Raw genomic sequence first — 6,956 nt, 5'->3', positions numbered from 1 at the left:
ACATTTAATAAACGGTGCTGTTGCCTGTTGTATTCTTGATGCTGTGTATTTATTTCTCTAACGTACTTTCTGTTGGCAGTGCCTGGTTGCATTTGCTATAGGGTGGAATGTCTCTGGAAATGTTTGTTTTCTTACCTGATCTCCTATTATAAACTTTTTTACCTGGTCTCTTTTGTAGATTTTTTAAGTCACTTTTGCTTCAAATCTCTGCTTTTCTTTTTTTTTCTCTAATTCTGTAGTTTTTCTTAATATAAAGACAGAAGACTGCAGGGAACCTTTAGATCTTTTTAAAAATAAGTATTGATATTTTAAATTTTCTGCAAATACACTGAAACCCTGGGGAAAACAGTTAGGACCTTAGGTGTCTGGCTAAAGGGCTTAGGTCTTCCTTGCTGAGCCCCAGTGCCAGGGCAAATTGGATTATTGTTCAGGAAGAGACACAGGATCGACCTGAGCTAGGAGCTGTTAGCAGATGAAATAGGAAGATGACACAGAGGACATGCGCATTAAATGATTACTGAAGGATTGGAGAAGACAGTTTGAGTGAGAAACATCTACAGGATGAAAGAAGAGTTCCCTCACAGCCAGATGCTCAGTAAGGAACCGAGGCATTCATTGGTTAGACAAGCTTGAAGTCTCTGGGGGCCTAGGGGAGATATGAGGAACTTTACCTGAGAGGAGATACCTCACCTGATCTCCCTGCAGGTGGGAAAGCAAACCTCCATCTGGAAGAGATGCTCAGCGCATCTCCTTTCCCCACAGGCATCATGAGCAAACAGGCTGTATTGAAAACCTGCAACTCTTAAGACTTTTTTAGGGAATTATTAAACATAAAAGGCAGAAGAGTTGCTTCTTTTAGTCAGAAAAGTGGGGAGAGACGTTGCCTTTATGTCCACAAATATGTATTGAGCACTAGCAAGGGGAATACAAAAAGTGGGAGAAAAAAATTCTGCATTAAATGTGTTTTATTATGCAGCAGAAGAGACCTCAAAGCGAAAGCAGATTACAATATGAGTTCCCCTGGAGGCTGTGACCAGCAGTGCTTCTGGAGTTCTAAGCAAGAAGCCTACAGTCCAGACTTTGGCCTTGATGAATCAGTAAAATTTCCGAAAGATTTTGGGATCTGACATAAGGTTGCCGAGGGTTTTTTTCCTGCTCAGTTCACTTAAGTTGTGTCTGACTCTGCAACCCCGTGGACTGCAGAACACCAGGCTTCCCTGTCCATCACCAACTCCTGAAGCTTACTCAAGCTCATGTCCATTGAGTCGGTGATGCCATCCAACTATCTCATCCTCTGTTGTCCCCTTCTCCTCCCGCCTTCAGTCTTCCCCAGCATCAGGGTCTTTTCCAGAGTCAGTTCTTTGCATCAGGTGGTCAAAGTATTGGAGTTTCAGCTTCAGCATCAGTCCTGTTAGGGGAAGCGCACTGACTGAAACCGCCCACCCCGGCCAGGCACCGCAGTAACCATTTGCATGAGTTGTTTTACAACAGGAGGTCCTGGTTACGAACAGGGAACTAATAAGCCACCACCAACCGGAAGAGTTCAGGAAAGGTAAAAAAGAGATACCACATGTCTGACCATCTACCAGAATCCTTCTCCCTGGCATCCATCTTGGCTGAACAAGCCACCACCAGGAAGGATTCTGAGTCAGAATGATTGGCTAAAGACAGCCTGAAAACTGATCCCATCACCATAAAACCCAAGACTGCAAGCCATGAGGCAGAGCTGTTCTGGGTTCCCTTACCCTACTGCTCTCCACCCTGGCGCCCTTTCCCAATAAAATCTCTCGCTTTGTCAGCACATGTGTCTCCTCAGACAATTCATTTCTGAGTGTTAGACAAGAGCCCAGTTTTGGGCCCTGGCAGGGGGTTCCCCTTCTTGGAACACTTCCAATGAATATTCAGGAGTGATTTCCTTTAGGATTGCCTCCTTTGATCTCCTTGCAGTCCAAGGAATTCTCAAGAGTCTTCTCCAACACCACAGCTCAAAAGCATCAATTCTTTGGTGCTCAGCTTGCTTTATAGTCCAACTCTCATCCATACATGACTATTAGAAAAACCATAGCCTTGACTAGATGGACCTTTGTTGGCAGTTTTTTCTGCTAATTAACTTTTAAGAAGTACTTGTTATGTTGCCCTAATTTTTCTTAATTCACCTCAAACCTGTGCTAACAGTCGCAGGGTATCTATGTTTTACAGTCATGGAAATGAACAGGTGTGGGCAGCAAAGGAAGGACAGTTGTTGGGAATGCACCTCATCCCCCATCCCCACCTGTTGGAGCAAAAGTGGTCCAGTACTTGGTAGGTTCCAGGATTCCTCCCAGAGAGTTTTTGTTAGCCATTAAGAGAATCCTCCACCAAACAGTACAGGTTGTCCAGAGAAGGTCAAATACTTGAAAACAATGTAAAAACATGAATATATGTTTCCCTTCAATTAAGACAAAAGTTTGAGAAAAACAGCTTTGATTTCTTCTATCTAAGTGACCTCAGTGATCAAAGCATTCATTTTTAACCTGTGCCAAGACATCCCACTTAGTTGGGTTTCTTTCTTTTGTTTTTCCTGGCCTCACCACACCGCTTATGGGATAGTAGTTCCCTGACCAGGGATTGAACCCATACCTCCTGCAGTGGAGTCTTAACCACTGGACCGCCAGGGAAGCCCCTTGGTTGGATTTCTTATTGAAAGGCAAGTATCCTCTCACTTAACACCCTTAATAGGAATTACTGGTTTGCGGGGCAGACTGAGTGCAGAGGCAATAGAAATGCAAACACCCTCTGAATACAGACCGGAGGATGCCAGCCTCTGTCTTTGCAAATGCTGAGCACTCATTCAGATGCAGACTATTCCACTTTTAGCTAGGAGCTGAGAAGTGTTAGATCTACAGACCTCTTATTCTCGGTCACCCTTGGGGGTGGAAATATCTTATTATGCACATAATTTAACACAGATTCCCCTGAATTTAGCCTCAATCTCCTGGCTGATGACCGTCAAATTCTATCTGCATCCAGCTCTGACTTTTCTACTAATTCCCAGATTCACATTTTCATCGCTTAAATAACATCTCAGATACCTCAAGTTTAAGGTATTCAAAATGGAACTCTTGGTTTCCCTCTACATCTGCTCCCCCTGCCTGGACTTCCTGGGGACTTGGAAGCGCCCCTCCCTCCATTTCCACTGCAGCCATCTTCACGCATCTCCATGGCCTCTCACCCTCCCCACTGCAGGTTATCTGCCCACTTGCCTTCTGGCTTCTATCCATTCTCTCCATGGCACTGAAGGTGATCCTACAGCTAAGTCAGATGGGTTCACACTGCCCTTTACAAAGGGCAAACATGGATGAACCTAGAAAACATGCCAAATGAAAGAAGCCGCCACTTAATGTATGAAAGTGAAAGTCGCTCAGTCATGTCTGACTCTTTGTGACTCCATGGACTATATAGTCCATGGAATTCTCTAGACCAGAATACTGGAGTGGGTAGCCTTTCTCTTCTCCAAGAGATCTTCCCAACCCAGGGCCAGAATCGGCAAATCCATATGGACAGAAAGCAGATTAGCAGTGGCCAGAGGTGGGGGTGGGGTGGGTGGAGGGAGGAATAGAAATTCAAATTACAATGTTAAATGAATTTTACCACAATTAAGACAACTGTCTATGGCTTCTTAGTGCAGTCTTTAAAATCAGACTCCTTACGGTAGTCCACAAAGCCCTGCATGGTGCCCCCTGGCTCCCCGTGCTCACATTCTGAGCCTTGCCTGCAGGCCTGCTCCCAGCAGCCTTGCCACGCCTGCCTCCAGCCCCCTGCTCGGGCTGTTCCCTCCACCCACGCTCTGTCGCCAGCTCCACCAGGGCACTGGCTCCTTCTCCACCGCTGAGGGCCCTTTCCTGCCCACCCCACCTCTGCATCAGCTCTTTGCTTCCTTCCTCACACTGATCACAGCAGTATCTACTTACTTGTTTGCTTGTTTTCCTGTTGCCCCCGTTAAACTATGTGAGTTCATGAGGACAGGACCAAGTCTGTCCTGTATTTCCAGAATGTATGCAGCGCCTGGTTACTGCAATCTCAAAAATTACAAGATGAATGAAAAAAAACAAACAAACTGAGATTTGAGTGTAGAATAAATGAATGAATGAAGCTCTGCATGTTAAGAATACAGGACCCTCTCTTTGAACTTTGTAATAGAGGATGACGTGCATACTGCCTACGTACGGTCATACGGGCAGGAACTAGAGAGAGTAGCTATACGTCAAGCAGGTGTTTCTCAGGAGACTAACTTGTGTTTAGGACTTGGCTAAAAGCTGCTGGTGACAGACTGTAAAACTTGGCCTGCCTCTGAGGAATGCACAACTTCTTCAGCAGCGAGCTCCCCTCTTTTAGCACAAAGGCTCATTCAGGAGAAAAACAAGTGTTTACAGGCTGCGTTTTTTTCTCCTCTCAGTCTAGATGACATGAGCTATACTGAATGCTATGAAGAAACAGATATTCTTACAATGAGGTAACCTAGTTTATTGACTAGAAGAATTTCATCAAAGAAATTGTGCCTTATTACTAGGAAAACAATTGGGTCTGTGCTGAGCAAGCAGCTTTCTCACATTCTTACCATATTTTCACATTATGCTCTAGTTCACCCTATGGTCTTCCATGCATTAGCTCATTTTTCCTTTTAATTAACTTCCCCAGGTGGGTATTCCCATTATTTCCACTTTGCAGATGAGGAAACTGAGATTCAGAGAGGCCAGATAAGTTGGCCCAGAGTCACAGCTTAGCTGAAGCACTGCAGCCAAACATCTTCATACTCTGTTTATCTTGGAGCAAGTTATTGGGCCTCACTAAGCTCCCTTTGCTTGCTTTGTTCCAATGCAATCCCATCTACCTGGGGGATTGCTGTGCAAATTGAATGAAATAGTGCATAGAACATGCCCAGCTATGGTCATAAGCCTTTAATCAGGTTTGCTATTATTGTGATTTTTTCCACTTAATGTCAGGTTGATACTGCCCTTTCCAGGTGGCCTGGAGGGGAGTGAGGGCCCCCTCTCTGCTCTACAGCCAGTTTTCCTGAAAGTCTGGAGACCTGGCCCATGGAGATGAGGGCTGGAATCCCAGGGCCAAGGAGGCCACAAACTCGGGTCCTTCCAGCCTCTCCTTACATGCTCTTCATACCATACACGTGCTCACACATACACATGCTCGGTGCAATGGAATTTTCAACTTGAACTAGAGAAAGGAATGTATACTGAGACCCACAATAGCCAGAAAACTAATGCAGCCTGGCTCCATTCCCAGGGCCAGAACGTCCCGGGTGTCGTCCACACCCAGTCACCTCTGACCAACCACCCAGCCACTCAGCTCTTCTCCAGGAACCGCCCTCTCTCAGGGCAGGGTGTCTCTTGGCAAGACTCAAAGGGCAGGGGGTGAAAGGGCCCAGAGAAGAGAGGAAAATAGAAAGCCCTCTCCCTGCCCCCCTCTGGTCCCCCACCCCCACTCCCCCAAGCGCTGCCCCTCAAGATGAGCCCCTGGGACCTCAGCACTTCAGCCAAGGCTGGAGACAGAAACTGCAATGATAATGGAAAATTAAAGCAATTCTGGAGATACAAGTAGCCCCTCAAACCCTCCTCATTGTAGGTGAATGAGAATTGTCTCTGTTCTCTACCTTGTAAGCCGTAACAACCAGGTATCTTTATAAACTTTCATGTTTGCCAAAGCCTTGAGCCGATTAATAAAGAGCAGCTAATCTTTGTGCGCTTTCATGCTCTTATCCCTGCAGAGCACTGTCTGCCCTGTGCCCTGGGTGTTGCCCTTTGCAGTAACTGTGTACCCTGTTCTTTCACAGAAAATGAGCTCAGTGATTTTATTTTTCCCTTTGGAAATCTCCAGTGATGAGAGTAACTCTGTAGCGTTTAGATTGCTTAAAAACTGGTTCATAAAATTTTTAAAATTTTCAAGAGGTATTCCCATCATGCACCTGAATTTACAATGTAGCACTGTCTTCTTACTGAGTATTCCCTTGTAACGGAATCAGGGTTTAATTACAAAAGTGAGTGGAAAGTATAGATGATTGCCCCCTCCTGACTGATACTGCTTTGCTTTAAGACCAACATACGATCTCAAGATAATTTTAATTCAACATCTTTAAAATATAATTTAGGTTTTCACTACCAAATACATTGCAAGGGTGTAATAAAGAGGGGGGGAACTTCCCTGGTGGTCCAATGCCTAAGACTTCACACTCCCAGCGCAGGGGACCTGGATTCGTTTCCTGGTTGGGGAACTAGATCCCACATGCCTCCATTAAGACCCGGCACAGCCAAAGAAATAAATAAAAATAAATACTTTAAAAAATTAAAAATAATAGGGGGAAGTGTAACCTATAAACTGAGAGACATAAAAGCGGTCTCAATTTAAGCAAACAAGCCTAGACAATATATGACACGAAACAGAAGGCTGATTTCTGATTCGATACTTGAAAATAAAAGGACTTACTTTTAAATTTTTTTAAATTCTTGGCTGCAATGGGTCTTCACTGATGTGTCCTAGGATCACATGTGCTAAACTTACCGAACTCATTCTGCAGGATGTGGCTCTCAGGCCATTATTGTTTCATTGTTTGGGGGTCTGTCTCACACTTCTGTTGCATGGTTTTGTTGCTAAGCAAGCCTGTTGGTTTTATGGTTAAGCAAACCTGCCTTCTTAAGTAATCATTAACTTTTACGAGTCTCCTGTACTTTTTCTATTTATAATCCCCTAGTGGTATTAACTATTTAGGCACCTGCTCTGTCCCTATCACTCTGAGGAATGTAGACACTAAAAAACTCGATGAAGAAGCACGCAGGATGAGTCGAGTGACTTGTCCAGGGTAACTAACCCAACTCCAGGGCTGCACTGGGCCTGCCTGCCTCCGCGGAGCCCACCCCATGAGAGGGGTACTCAGAGTCTCAGAGGGGACGCTGAGAGAATGAAGT

General features: G+C 45.0%; 1 long non-coding RNA gene across 1 annotated transcript; it reads right to left on the bottom strand.

Moving 5' to 3' along the window:
* Positions 1–947: 947 nt before the first annotated feature.
* LOC132657436 (uncharacterized) lies at positions 948–6,646 on the bottom strand. The gene is made up of 2 exons (XR_009595616.1): positions 6,478–6,646; positions 948–1,408 (listed from the first exon to the last, which is right to left on the bottom strand). It is a non-coding gene; the product is annotated as an uncharacterized LOC132657436 (long non-coding RNA).
* Positions 6,647–6,956: the final 310 nt, after the last annotated feature.

This window comes from Ovis aries, chromosome 11 (assembly GCF_016772045.2).
Source record: "Ovis aries strain OAR_USU_Benz2616 breed Rambouillet chromosome 11, ARS-UI_Ramb_v3.0, whole genome shotgun sequence".
Lineage (NCBI taxonomy): Eukaryota > Metazoa > Chordata > Mammalia > Artiodactyla > Bovidae > Ovis > Ovis aries.
This window is presented reverse-complemented; position numbering and strand designations above follow the sequence as displayed.